The sequence below is a fragment of the Mandrillus leucophaeus genome, unplaced genomic scaffold, assembly GCF_000951045.1.
Source record: "Mandrillus leucophaeus isolate KB7577 unplaced genomic scaffold, Mleu.le_1.0 Scaffold184, whole genome shotgun sequence".
Lineage (NCBI taxonomy): Eukaryota > Metazoa > Chordata > Mammalia > Primates > Cercopithecidae > Mandrillus > Mandrillus leucophaeus.
This window is the reverse complement of record NW_012101854.1, coordinates 4,543,160-4,558,519: the sequence shown is the minus strand read 5'-3', so window position 1 is coordinate 4,558,519 and position 15,360 is coordinate 4,543,160. Positions and strand designations below refer to the sequence as shown.

At 38.7% G+C, this 15,360-nt stretch overlaps 1 long non-coding RNA gene across 1 annotated transcript; it reads left to right on the top strand.

The window, feature by feature from the left end:
- The first annotated feature begins 213 nt into the window (after positions 1 to 213).
- On the top strand, positions 214 to 1,070 carry LOC105538052. Its single transcript, XR_001005830.1, has 2 exons — positions 214 to 297; positions 614 to 1,070. It is a non-coding gene; the product is annotated as an uncharacterized LOC105538052 (long non-coding RNA).
- Positions 1,071 to 15,360: the final 14,290 nt, after the last annotated feature.

The window sequence follows — 15,360 nt, the reverse complement described above, 5'->3', positions numbered from 1 at the left end:
ATCTGCACTCTGTTGACATTATGTGATCTAATTTAAAATCTAGAATTAATACATGACTTCTGAAATGCCTTATGAATTGAACTATAGCCCTGCAAAATCCATATGTTGAAGTGCTAAACTCTAGTACCTCAAAATATGACCTTATTTGGAAATAGAGTCTTTGCAGATAACTAAGTTAAAAATAAGGCAGTCACCTTTTCGGCCAGAACTGCCATCTTCAGTAATTCGCCAAAATGACCAACACAAAGGGAAAGAGGAGAGGCACCCAATATATGTTCTCTAGGCCTTTTAGAAAACATGGAGTTGGCCGGCGCGGTGGCTCACGCCTGTAATCCCAGCACTTTGGGAGGCCGAGACGGGCGGATCACGAGGTCAGGAAATCAAGACCATCCTGGTTAACACGGTGAAACCCTGTCTCTACTAAAATTACAAAAAATCAGCCGGGCGTGGTGGCAGGCGCCTGTAATCCCAGCTACTCGGGAGGCTGAGGCAGAAGAATGGCATGAACCCGGGAGGCGGAGCTTGCAGTGAGCCGAGATTGGGCCACTGCACTCCAGCCTGGGCGACAGAGCGAGACTCCGTCTCAAAAAAAAAAGAAAAGAGAAAAGAAAACATGGAGTTGTTCCTTTGGCCACGTATATGCGAATCTATAAGAAAGGTGATATCATAGACATCAAGGGAATGGGTACTTTTCAAAAAGGAATGCCCCACAAGTATTACCATGGCAAAACTGGAAGAGTCTACAATGTTACCCAACATGCTGTTGGCATTGTTGTAAACAAACAAGTTAAGGGCAAGATTCTTGCCAAGAGAATTAATGTGCGTATTGAGCACATTAAGCACTCTAAGAGCTGAGATGGCTTCCTGAAACGTGTGAAGGAAAATGATCAGAAAAAGAAAGAAGCCAAAAAGAAAGGTACCTGGGTTCAACTGAAGCGCCAGCCTGCTCCACCTAGAGAAGCACACTTTGTGAGAACCAATGGGAAGGAGCCTGAGCTGCTGGAACCTATTCCCTGTGAATTCATGTCATAATAGGTGTTAAAATAAATAAATAAAAGACCTCTGGGCTAAAAAATAAATAAATAAAAAAAATAAGGCAGTCAGGGTGAGCCCTAATTCAATACGACTGAGTGTACATAAAAGTGTCTTTTTTTAAAAGATATAAAACATACAAAATTTATTTTGTGACTTACAGCAAGACTTAAAATTTTGAAGAAATCATCAGTTCAAAATTTTCAGCTTTCTTTGATAAACTGAGAAATAGCTAAGTAATGAACCATTTAGACCCCTTCTCAGAACCGATATACAAACAGAAATTAGAGGTGACTTCCTAGATGTGTTCTTAGTTAAGCAAGGTAATATAGCTACAGTAACACTACAACTTAAACTAGCATCCTTCTCATTACTTGGGATGGTTAATTTCATGTTTCAACTTGGCAAGGTCATAGTACCTAGTTATTTAGTTAAACACAAATCTAAATATTGCTGTGAAGGTACAACACTCCCTCTTTATCTGTGGAGGATACATTCCAAGACCCCTAGGGGATGCCTGAAACCCTGAATAGTACTGAACCCAATTGCTGTAAATTGGAATGTGTTTCTTTTCCTGTCTCACAGCCACAAATTTAATGCCTTTTCCATCTTTAGCTAGTACTTACCATGTACCATGGCCATAATGTTTTCAATTTGAAGTTCTACATCAAAACTAGCACAAATTTCTGTTTCCTTCTTCACAATCTCATTGATAGAGAACTCATTATTATTGTAGATCTTAGCAACCTCAACATACAAATTGTTTTTTTTTTTTTTTTTTTAATTGAGTCAATAACTTTGACCTTTTCATCTCAAGGAAACACCTGACAGAATTTCTTCGGCCTATCTGAATTTCCAGTATCATTACCCTTGCAATCTGGGGTCATTATTAAGTAAAATAAGAGTGACTTGAACACAAGCACTGTAGTACCATGACAGTAGATTTGGTAACTGAGAAGGCTACTGAGTGACTGAGGGATGGGAGGGTAGGGAGGGTGGAGATGCTGGACAAAGGAAGGATTCCCATCCTAGGTGGAACTGAGTGAGACAACTTACAATTTTATGGTGCTACTCAGAAGGTTGCACAATTTAAAACTTATGAATTATTTGTTTCTGCAGTTTTTCATTTTATAGTTTTGAACCGTGGGTAGCTGAAACTGAGGGAAGCAAATCCACAGATAAGGGAGAAAATACTGTATTTTGTAGATATGGTTACTATCTACTATCAGTTAACTTTAAGTAAGGAGATTACACTCAGTCAGTTTGATGGGCCTCATCCAATCAGTTGAAAGGCTTAACAGCAAACATTGAGGTGTCCTGGAAAAGAAATTCTGCCTCAGGACTGCAGCATTATTCCTGCTCAAATTTCCAGCTGTCCAGCCTGCTCTACAGATTTTGGAGTTGCCAGCCTCCACAATCATGTGAAGAATTCCTTTAAAAACAGACACACATATAAAGATATATGCAAACCATTTCCTTAAAAAAAATGAAACAAAAAAACATATATATATATGGTTATATAGAAACTATATATATTATGTCTATATTCTGTCTATCTTGTATCTATCATCTATCTATCTATCTATCTATCTATCTATCTATCTATCTATCTATCTATCTAGTTTCTGTTTCTCTGGAGAACCCTGCTGATACATTACCTAACTTTAAAATGTAGTCTGTCTTTTATAACATTTCTAGGCTAAACAGATCATTAAGCATGTATTTAAATTATATTCAGTGATGAATATATAAATATGTATATTCATGGAACAAATATACTGATTGCATTCTTTTGTTATAATTCTAACATCTTGTATTTTGGTCGCAGACACTAGAAGTTGATGCTCTTGATAGACATCATATTGTCAATACTCCTTCCAGCCATTGTCTGGGCACTCAAAGTGGTAGCACACATTTGTTAACAGAACCATTTCTGGTATCCCCACAAATGCCAAATTATGGTTTTATAAGAACTATGGTTTCTTATGAGATTTTGAAAATGCTCATAAGTTTGACAATGACTGAAAAATGAACATAAACAAATGCTTCAGCATGTCCATTTTCAAAGGATTAAAAAGTCATTCATAAAAGGTTATAGAATAGTGACTAAATACTCTAATGCTTTTGTGTAATTAAATTAATTTTACCTTTTAAGAAATTAGTAAATACAATACCATAATTGTGAGCCACCTTTTCATCAAATACCAAAGCTCCTCTAAGCAAAGTTTGGACTAGACAGATAAGATTTTAAATTCTGGCAATTTCAGTAAAGATTGCAATTTTTCCCGTGTACTCAAAAAGGCCTTAAGCATATAGACCATTATAAATAGTGAATAGGAAAGATTGTTTGACATGGGGTTATCTCCTTTTCATTTATCTCCCTAGACCCATCTCCTCATGCGAGTGCCCTCTGGTCTTATTTCCTTTGGTAATAATCTGTAATTTCTGCTATTTTCTCTTTTCAATACCACTAAAGAGTCAGATTTTCCTTAGGCCATATTACCTATTTATAGCCGTTTAGAACATTTTGTACCAATCGGCACTTTGGAGCTGTATCTGGCAGTGTAAGTAGCATTTACAGGGTTTCTGTAGACTTTTATTACACAGTGTGACATTAGATTGATGGACTGTCTCAGTCTTATTCCCTGTCAATTGTACACTGATCCATGACAGCATAATGGATATGTGACAGTGTTTGGAAGGGTGAGAGCTACTACAATAACATTTGGGGAGGATGGATATCAGAGTTCCTTTTAATACTCTTCTTAATTTTCCCTTCACATTAAAATTTTTAAAAGCTGCCAACATTGGATATGCCAATTTTCTTCATCAGAAAAAAAAAAACCAGTACCTGTTTTAGACAAATGGTATTAAGTTTGATGGCAAAATAGCTGTCAATCATGCTGCACAGGGCTATTAGGCATTCCCCATAGCAAAGAGACTTCCAAGGACCCTTTCAGAAGGGAATCATGTTATGCTCTAGTCTGGGCCAAAGGTCCAGGAAGAAATCCAGGAAGAAACAAACATCCAGGAAGAAATTCTCTGTTGAGGGAGGAGAAGAAGAAGGGTTTACTGCTCTTAAAGTAGGGAATTACTCAGGACTTGCCTGAGGAGATAGCTGAACCTTCCTCTAAGCAAGCTGTTTCAGGGAGCATGCTTCTGTGACTAGCCAGAGAGCCTTTGAACACATGAAAATTTCAAGTGTATTTACTGTTTCAAAGGTTCCACCAGTGTTCTCTCTTGAGGGACAGGCAAAAAGAGCTGCAAATGTTTTTGCAGCTCTTTTCTCCCTTCTGAAATGTCATAAATAATACCCTTAAGCCTGTGCTTCTTGATTTTCTTGTTGAGAGAGATTCCAGGAAGCTTCAGGGAAATGCAGAGAGAGGATGAGTCGGTTGGGGGAGTCAGTAGTAAAGTGGAAGGCACTGAAGGGAGACAGCCACGACCCACCCTTGGCACTGTTTCAGCATGAGCAGGAGGCAAGGTGAACAGAGCTCAGACAAGAGGGTGGCAGCCTATGATATATGACATGGTAAGGGATACAAGACATGTAGCCTGGACTCAGCAACAAAGAACCAGCCAGGGGTGCATGCACTGTATTCTGTGTCCAAACAGAGAAGCTCAGCTGAAGGTTTGGAAGCTGTGTGAGTCAGTTTGATTTATTTAAACACTTCCAAGAGCCATAGGATGGTTTATTTTTGGAAGGCACAGGTATTCTGAAATTATGCATGGGAAATGCATAATATATCTCTGTTCATTGCCATGGGTCAGTGCTAAACACACACACACACACACACACACACAGGCCAAGGTTCTCTCAGACATTTTTTAAGTGAGAATAATACATGAAACAAAAAGATAACAGACTCTGAATGTGCCAGTGTATTCAGTTAGAGAACCATAGGGTCATGACTAAAAGACCCTTATCAACACAAGCATAAGTCTTACACCAAGCTGTTGAATATTGAGGGTCCTGCTGCAGAAGGGTCAAAAGACTATTGCAATCATTGTCATGGCATTCTGTTGCTCACTGGACTTATTTCCACCTCATCAAATGTGTTACTTGTCCCTAATCCACAGAGCCAAGACTCTCCCCGACTTCAAACCCAGTGGAGATGACCTTCATGATTGTGATTCAACTAGGATTTTTGGGGCTCTAGATAATAGAAGACTCAATACCAAATACCTTCAGCAATTAAGAATTGATGCATGTGATTTACAAAGTTCAGAGGAAATACTAGCTTCAGAGAGGATCTATCTGGCTACCCTAACAATGTAGATGAATCCTTCTCTGCATTGCTTGGCTCTACTGTCCCAGGATTTCTCTACAAGATGGCTGCCAGTGACTGGCTGGACCACAGGCCAAGGAAGTTTGTGATGGCCTTAGAAATGCATACAGGCCATGAGAAAATGTAGATACTATTAATAATAAAGAAAAGTTTCCAGGCCGGGCGCGGTGGCTCAAGCCTGTAATCCCAGCACTTTGAGAGGCCGAGACGGGCGGATCACGAGGTCAGGAGATCGAGACCATCCTGGCTAACACGGTGAAACCCCGTCTCTACTAAAAAATACAAAAAACTAGCTGGGTGAAGTGGTGGGCGCCTGTAGTCCCAGCTACTCAGGAGGCTGAGGCAGGAGAATGGCGTAAACCCGGGAGGCGGAGCTTGCAGTGAGCTGAGATCAGGCCACTGTACTCCAGCCTGGGTGACAGAACGAGACTCCGTCTCAAAAAAAAAAAAAAAAAAAAAAAAAAAAAAAAGTTTCCAGCAGTAAGAGAAGGGAGAAATGGATACTGAGTGATAATAAATAGCAAATGTCGACCGCTGCCCCTGTGTCACTCTAGTTCCTCTGTAATATTTTATCTTTTGAGTTTCATCATACTCCTTATTAATGATTAGTTGGCCTGTCATTCACTTAGTCAAGTAGTCAATCAGTCCACAAACAATTATTGAGCACCTTGTTTAAGACTGGTATTATATAGTAGGGCTACAATAACACATTTCCACTCTTAAGGAATTCTTACTGTAGTGGGAAGAAGAAATATAAACTTTAATTAAAACATAATGTATAAGTTCTAATTATGGGGTTATGTACAAGATATTGTGGCAGCGTGACTATGCAGGAGGCCATCAGAGAAGGCTTCACAGAAGCTGGATTTGGACTTTGAGCCCAATAGGAGCTCTTCAAGCTATGAAGGAATTACCTGCAGAAGAAATAGCATGTGCAAAGGAAGAGGGGCGAGAAGTGCTTTTGAGAAATAGTGAGTGGTATTCAGTATCTGGCGAGGAGATTGTAAGATAGGAATCACAGGCTTGGAGGCTGAAGAAATGGGCAGAGGCCTGCGATTTTTGGCCATGCTATTTGGCAGCCCTGAAACTCTGCTCACACCAGTCATCTTTAGTCTTGTGCAGTCACATAAAACTGTTTTGATGGGGATCCACAATGAGGCCGATCCTATCCAGGATTTGTTCAACAAACATTTGCTAAATGTCTGCTATGAGCAAAGTACTGGCCTACTACAAACGCATGCCATGTGACCTCATATGGAACCTTTCCATTGGTTGGAAATGCTCATAATCATCTCTCTAAATGGTGTCTTCTCTCTTTACATCCCTGTTCACTTCCTTTGCTTATTTTCTCTTATGATGACCTTGCCTTTCAAATGACTGAATATATTCAGGCCACATGTCATAAGCTCTTGTGTTCACTCTCTCTTAGTCTTCAGAGGTACCACCTACCTTTACTTTCTTTTTCAAACTTTAACATCCATTTTCTGACGATGGGGCTTTTCTCCTCTTGTTTCCTGGTTGTAGTCAGTGAGGCCCCCCACAGGGAATGCCTAGCACTTGGATGAGAGATGTTCAGCCAATCTATTCATTGGTTACTTATTGCAGTGTTAAATGTGCTCACGATTCTGCTTGAAGGGTTGTGATATGGTGAGACCCTTCTATCTTCTCTAGTCTCCCCAGTGCTTTGTTCCATGATTCATTACTTCCCTCTTATTACCTCCCTCTCCACTGATTCCTGCCCACTGACATTCAAAAATGCTCAGATTAATCCATTCTCCTCCAACAAAGAAACACTAAAAACTATACATCAATTCTAGTCTCCCTTCAAAATCCTCCTTTACATAAGAGAACAGCTTAGTCTGGCCCTTTTTATATCCTAACTATGCACTGATTCCTTAAACTATTGAAATGAACTTTTTATATAGGGCTGGTCACAAAATTTGTGAGGCCCTTTATTCACAAAGCAGGAAAAAGATTTCTTTTTTTCTAATCCTAGGAATCTCTTGTAACCCTTCATAAAGCCATTGAATTTATTTGCCATTGAATATCACCGCTCTTGGGCATAAGGATAGTCATAGGCAAGTGCAGACCCTTTCATGTGCTCAGATTCACCTAGATTCACTACACAGGGCATGTGCCTGACTTCCACCTTCCCTGTAGCTGCACCCAGGACCCCACAGCAGGCAGGGCAACAGAGGCACCAGTTCTTCGGTGGTGGTGGGTTAGTGACAGCTGAGAATACCTTGCAAGGAGGCAGAGAAGCTGAGAGAGGCAAATCACATATAAACTGAGGTTCCTAGACCCAACTATATGCTCCAATATCCTATTGGACTTCACTTACAAATCACGAATTCAAAGATAAATTATGAGGGATTTCATGATGGCTTTGATTTGCATTTCTCTAATGATTGGTGACATTATCTATCCAGCCTTAAAAATGAATAAAATTTTACAATATGTACCAATATGGATGAACCTTGAGGACATTATGCTAAATGAAATAAGACAGATATAGGACAGATAATCATTTCATTTATATAAAGTATCTAACACAGTCAAATCCACAGAATCAGAGAGTAGAAGACACTGTATGATTGGCCCTGGTCCTGTGCTCTCTCTGTGCTTATCTCTTGCCATTTTCCTTGCCTCACACACCACACTGGCCTCTCTCTATTCTTCAGGCATGAAAGCAGGCTCCTATTTCATGATCTTGGCACTTGCTGTTTATACAAAAAAGTGAAAGTTCAGGATTAAAGCTAACATCAGGTAAGGCTCAATCTAGCTATCTGGCAACACAATGCAGAACTTAGCTCTTAGGACTTTAACCAGCTCTCTGCAGTGATAGCTCCATTCTCAGAGAGCCACTCTCCAGAAACTCTAGACTTGTCAACTTAGGAACATTAACAAAAAGAGTGTCTTTCCAACAGATCTAGTAAATATTTTTGAGAGTTCATATTAAAACACTTTGAGTTACATGCCAATCTCAAAAAAAAAAAAAAAAAAATGGAAAAGTGGTTAAAATATATGGCATTTTGATTGACCAGGCCTGAGTTATGTGCTCACACCTGGACTCTGTGGGAAAGGAAAGAGAATAAGTAATGTGTACTTCCCAGAAGGAAAAGATCTTATTTCTCAACATAAAATATATGTCAAATATGGCTATTTAATAGAATATTGTGTTACCATTAAGATCGGTTTTTTGAAGAATATTATGTTTAATGACATAAAAGGCTCATGTATAATGTTAAATTAAAAAGTAGGATATAAAATGACAAAGAGTGAATGAATGAGAAAAAGAAAATGTGAATTCTGGAAGAGAATAAATGAGGCTTTAAGTGATAGTCAAGATAAGCTTCTGCCTTTGACTGAGGGAAAATAAACAAATATTTTATTTTTTAGTGTTATTGATATTTTTACCATGATCATGTATTTCACAAAAACATAAATAGATGGTTAGATAAGTAGATGAGGATAAATAGAAAATGCAGTGGGGCGAAGTGTTCATGAGCATAGCTTTTGTAGTTTTGACTTTCTCGAGTCTAACTCTGGATTTACTAACTACTATATATACAAGTTTGTGCAAGTTACTTAACATCTCACACCTCAATTTCTTATAAGATGGGAATAATAGTGTCTGTTTACTTTCTCTAAGGTAGGAATGATAAGGCCTACTTCATAGGGTTATGGCAGGGAATAAATGATTCCTATAAACTGCGTGTTCGGCCCACATTTGGCTTAAAAATGTCATCATCATCAAGGTGTAGACCCGGTTAGAGGTGTGCCAAAAAGCAGAGGCATGCTTCGACATTTTATGAAAGATTATCCATTCTTAAAGGACAATCATCTAGTAACTTTTAAAAACAACTTTTGGATTGGCTTTTATAACCAGTGCCTGAATGAAGCTGACTGAGGAAAATTCAAGACAAAAGAAAAGCCAGTGGCTTATTTGTACTTTTGCCAAGAAGTAACTGAGGGCCTTTGTTCAAACACTAGGTATATTAGGTTGCTATCAGTCTGTCAGTCATCAAGGGATCAAGAGAGAGATAAAAGTTAGGTGGTTTAAGCCTTGGCTCTGGGGTCCCTTCAGGTAATTGTGCAGAATTCTTCATTTCAGAGATACCTTTTCTTTTTTCAAGAATTTGCTTCACAGTGAAATCTTTGTGGCCCTCATGTAAACTTCCCCAACCTCTAAGGCGGTGCCTAATTTTTTAATAAAAATAATTTTTAACTTGTGCCTATCAGATGAGAAAACGAGAAAAAAATGTCACTGGCTGCTGCCTATCAAATAATTGGAGTCCTTGTGAACGGGCCCCTAGATGACACAGCAGTGTTAAATAAAAGATAAAATGGAAACAAGACTCTTTGAATAATACTGGCTGAAAGCAATTTTCTTCTTGAACTAGGGCACTGCTGATCTGAAAACCACAAATTTTGGGGAATCACGCAGGGCCTGAGACTTTGATTATATAGTTAATAAAGGATAAAAAAAAATCTTCATCTCATACAGTTGATGATATGCAAAACAAACTCAAGATGTTCAGTGACAGAGTTGCAAGAATGCCAGATAAAAAATGAAACAGCAGCTAAGGCTGTTCTTTTAACTATTCACAAACTTACACCTATAGGGTCAGATGATTTTTTTTTTTTTTTTTGAGATGGAGTTTTACTCTTGTTGTCCAGGCTGGAGTGCAATGGTTCAATCTCGACTCATGGCAACCTCTGCCTCCCAGGTTCGAGCAATTCTCCTGTCTCAGCTTCCTGAGTAGCTAGGATCACAGGCATGCACCTCCACACCCGGCTAACTTTGTAATTTTTTTAGTAGGGACGGGGTTTCTCCATGTTGGTCAGGCTGGTCTCGAATTCCTGACCTCAAATGATCTGCCCACCTTGGCCTCCCAAAGTGCTGGGATTACAGCACTTTGCGTGAGTCACCATGGCAGGCCAGATGATTTTTTTTTTTTTTTTAAACCACTGAACTGAGGTTTGGGGCCAGAAACTTATTTTTAGATATTAATTCTCAAGAGGTCTGTATCATCTTTATATTGCCAGAAATTTATCTGACAACAAAAGTTAAATGCCTAAAGAGTTTTCATGCATCAAAAAATCACTGCATGCAATTGAGAGTGTGTTTTAGGAAGACCCCTCTTCGTTTGTCCCCCAGCTTTCCTCCCCTGTCATTGCCCTCTGTGTAAAGAAAGCCAGGATATCTAACTCCATGGAAGCCACTTAGCTCAAGGCTCCCTGACAGTTTGTGTTCTTTCCCAGAATTGTGAAGTTTGAGTTTGAGAAAAAATAAATATATTTTATATTTGTAAATGTATTCGTATTAAGTACATTCTTCTGCCAATATTGATGATGGTAAAAGGTTAGTGAAAAAAACATATAAGGATTGAGCCAGCCATTAAGACTCCAGGCAGAAAGAGAAATGTCTGGCCATATGATATAATTCCAACAAGATAAAAGGGGTTAAGACTCCATTTAATCAAGTACAGCACAGGAAGAAAAGTTCCAAAAATTAGGTTTGATAGATGTAAGCAAGAGAGAAACATAGCATCATTTTTAAGAAATGAAAGAGGAAATTTCAGAGATGGAGCAAAGAGGTGACCAATGAGATGAATCTTGCCTGGGTGGCAAGATCCACGGCACCTCCTGCCAGATTGTGCCTGTAATTGCCACAATCATTTTAGAAAGAAGTCTTGAAAACATTCTCTCTCTCTCTCTCTCTCTCTCTCTCTCTCTCTCTCTATATATATATATATATATATATCTTTGCTCCTTTTTGCTAAATTCCGGGAATATCCTTGGATGTGGTAAGGGTCACTGAACTTTTTCATTTCAATTTAATGAAACTCTTTTATTTATGCTAAGATTCTGTCAATGTGAATATTATTCCATGCTCTTAGCAATCACAGAGTGTTTATGCTCTGCTTATTACATCTTCTTAATGAAAAGAACTTTGCTATGGTCTTGACCTTTTTTTTCTCCCCAGATTATTTTCAGCCAGACTAGGCCAATTGAACTTGAATCTGTTTCTTCTTTGTGCTTGATCAAATCGGTAATGGGGTAGGGGTTAGATACGGAAAAGGGAGGAATAAAGACCTACGCTGTGAAAAATAGTAGCTGAGTTTAAAGGTGGCTTGACCCATAAACCTTTAATTTTATCAAGCTATGGCCTTTTTTCCCTTAGAAATTATTTATGAGTAGAAATGGAAATTTTATTCTACTAATATAATTAGGCCATTCAGGGATAAGAATGCAAGTTCCTTGGCCTTTGGGTAACGATTTTCTTTGACTGATACTCTCACCTGATCTTCAAGAAACTCTACAGGTCACTGATAGCCAGTGGGGAGGTACAAAAGAGGAGCTAGGATTTCATAGGCAGAGATTGTCATGTAGCAGTAGAGCATTTATTCCTGGTATATATTTTAGGCTACATTTTTGAGATTTATTCTCAAGAAAACAAATTAAAAGCTGAGTCTCAAAGAAATCAGGGCACTTAAGACCCAAGTTGAACCACACAAAGGCTTATCCTGCTTAGTCAGTGGTTTAGAGGCATTTAAATCATCCATTTTGGGGACGAGGATTGATTCTGGAGCTTGAGATAAAGAAACGCAGCAAACATATCTAAAGACAAAGATGAATAAACTGAGCACACCACAATTGCCAAGCAAAGCTAGGATATATGCATGTTCATTCTTTTAAAAGTATTGTCTTTACCAAAGTTTATTTGGCTCAGGTGAATTCTACAGATAGCTTCCACATATTTAAATCCTAGAGCAACAACAGCTTGCTGAGATTGAGAAATAAGAAAATCAAGATTAGGACTTCTATGCCATCCTTAGTTCTAAATGATCTGTCCCTGATTTAGAGAGACAGTCATCCATTGCCTAACTCTTTGATGTAGAAATTCTACAAGCAGATCATGATCTCCACCGGGAGGTCAAGTCAGCACGCAAGTTCCTTTCTCCCCTAAAGCTGGAGCCAACATCTTGACCTTTGTCTATGACCATGTGTCATAGGTTGGGTTTTCTGAAAAGGAAACTGAGATAGACCATGAGGTGAATCAACAACTATAGAAGGGAGAAGAAGGAAGCGGTTCTGGAAGGAGTGATGCTGGCCTAATGACAGCCTCAGCCCAATGACCAGCCTCGTGGAGATACTTTAGAGCTAAAACCATATCTTAATGTTGTCATGTGTTGGCTGAAATGACCTGGCATTTGTATAAACACTCCATCAGTCATTTGAAGCGGGCTGCTTTCTTAAGGGCATTGCCTTAGGCAAGAAAATTCTCTGCAGCTGAAGCCATCCCTGAAGGGGCTGCCAGCTGACACTTGCCTGCCAACAGCAACCTTAGCAGCTGGGACAAGTCTCTCTTGAAGGGGAACTTAAACAGCAAGTTCTTTCTCAAAAGGGGATCTACATAGGGAATCACCATGGCCACCACAACTTCAGTTTCTGTTGTACTTACCTGTGTTGGGTAGAAAAAAGTTGCATATAAAGGTGGATCTCTTGGTGCACAAAAGATAAGTTAAAGGAAAATTTATCGTAATTTCCACATAATTCTTGAAATGTTTATAATGTTTTTCTTCATAAAAGAAGGCTTTCTAGTCATTTTCCCCCAAGTAGTAGTATAAAAATGCCTTGATCATAGAATAGATGTATGTATTCATGATTATAGACTTATTTCCTCAAACCTGGGAGCTGTCAGTTGAGAAAATTTACCTTCAAGAGAACCTCAGGGCAGCTTTAAGTCTGGATGCACAGCAGTGTAGTCAACTTCAGGGGGTTAAAAATCCACTTAAGGTATTAATAGTTTCAAGAAAAGTAGTTTCAAGACCCAGTATCTAGGACAAAAGGGTCTCTAATATTCTGTAATTATAACTTATCTGGTGTTAAGTTCTACCCCTAAAAGACCACTTTAAGTAGATTTTTCTGCACATCCTTGTGGGTGTAACCAAGGATCACAGTTGGAAAACAAAAGGAAGGAGTGTTGTTTGCCTGACCAGTGGCACAGAATTTTGTCGAAGCATAGGAAAGCAGGTAAATAATATCTCTTTAAAGGCCTTCCCTGGGCTGAGCTCCTTTACCAAACTCTCCTGCACTCTTTGGTGAGCATAGGTGATTCTATGCTACCTAAACCTAAAATCAACATCTGGGAGAGCATACCGAGTTGATCTCATCCAGGACAATCCACTTTTTTCTTTATTCCTTATTTAGCTGAACTATAAATATTATTAAACATTTGCTTATGAACTGCCAGAGCACCATGCTGTTCAACAGATGAGGTTGGTGTGTTTTAATTTTATGCACTCTGAACGTGCTTAGTTTAGCTCCTTCTCTGCACTCCACATTCTTTTAAATTCCAGATATTGGAGTTTCCCCTTACAAACCAAGGCACAGATTTTCTTATTTTTTTTTCTGGTGGGGGGCAGGGGGTTGGTTTGGGGACATGTGTGAAAGTTGGAGGATTATAGGGGTGGGAATGGGTTATGACACATTTTCATTTGCAGCTGCTACGACTCCCTAGCCTTAATCCAGCCCAGATCTCAGCGGAAACTTAACACCACTCTGGTGACCCTGGAATTGCACCAGAGCCTCAAATCACCAAATAAGGTAAGTCGTTTGTCATCTGAGCCATAAATATTTACATCCACTAGTGACAAATGTATAAAGAGTGTGGAGTGACTGTGTAATTTCAGCTGCTCTCCTCAAGCCTGTCAATAGTTTCTCTTATCTCTTGAAAGCTCCAATGACTGATTTCTGCTGGCTGAATAAGAATGCACTCTGCAGCTTGTTAACCTGCTTTAATTTTTCATTTTGACCACATTAGTCACCTAGGAAGTTTTTATTTTCCTTTTAAATTTAGGGCCCATTACACACATTTGTTGGGGCTGGGAACCATTCAGCCCACTCCTCTGTCTCCCTCATTCTATCATTTGCTCTATCTCATTGTTTCTACAAATCCAGGAGATCATCCGCATTTTTGTTTCTTCACTTTATTGAACTAACAGCAACAAAACAATTCAACGTTTTTCTCCCTCCCACACACTCCCCACCCAACTTGCATATAAGTGACTTAGCAGCTTAAGTCTTAATAATATCTCTAAGTAATTCTTAGACATAGACAGACAGTTCCTAAACCTTAAAAAGTGACCATACCACAAAGTGCTTATAATGTAAAAGTATTTTCCAACAAATGCCTAGAAAAATCTTTCAAATATTAATGGCCTGAAACTGATCATGTAAAGCAGATCCTGTTTTACTCTTCTATCAAGAGGTAGACTACTAAGAAAAATAAAAAACCAGTTAAGATCACGCTGTTGGTCTTTCATTCATTAAATCATTATGCAGAGCTTGCATTTGTATGTATTTACCAAATAAAGAACTGCAAGGGTCAGACAGAGTGATAAATCCGTATTTAAATGAATTTGAAACATGAGAACTGATAGTATGAAAAAGTTTGGATAATTCAACATTTAAAAACCTATCTTTTTTCTTTTGTTATAGGAATATGTTGACTGCTATTGACTAACTTCATATATACCTTTGTCATTAGGTGAAGAAAAATGGCTGTAGATTTCCCTGAAATGGTATAGTGGTTTGATGGCTAAAATTCAATGCCTAAATGATAATTAGATTTATCAGCCTCTGTAGGATTTTTCCTGTAGGGAGAATTTGGGTTTAGCAAGAACTTAACAGAGCCTCAGAAACAAATGAGTTGATAACTTGCAGAAATGTGAACCCCACCTGAAAAGAAAGACTCAACTAACATGATCTCCTAACGATTTCCTAACACTCCAGCTCAATAAGGACTACACTTTTCTTGCTCCCATACCATTCTATCTATATTCTCATTACAGCACCACACTGGAATTTGAGCTCCTTGATGCAGGAGTCGGTTGGTTCATTACAAAATCTCTAAAATTCAACACAATACTTTGCAGATAATTTGAGCATAGAAAATACTAGTTGAATGGATGAATGAGAAGGGAAGTTGAGAAAGACAAAAAGGAAAGGATCTTAAGAGAGGGAGTGTTAG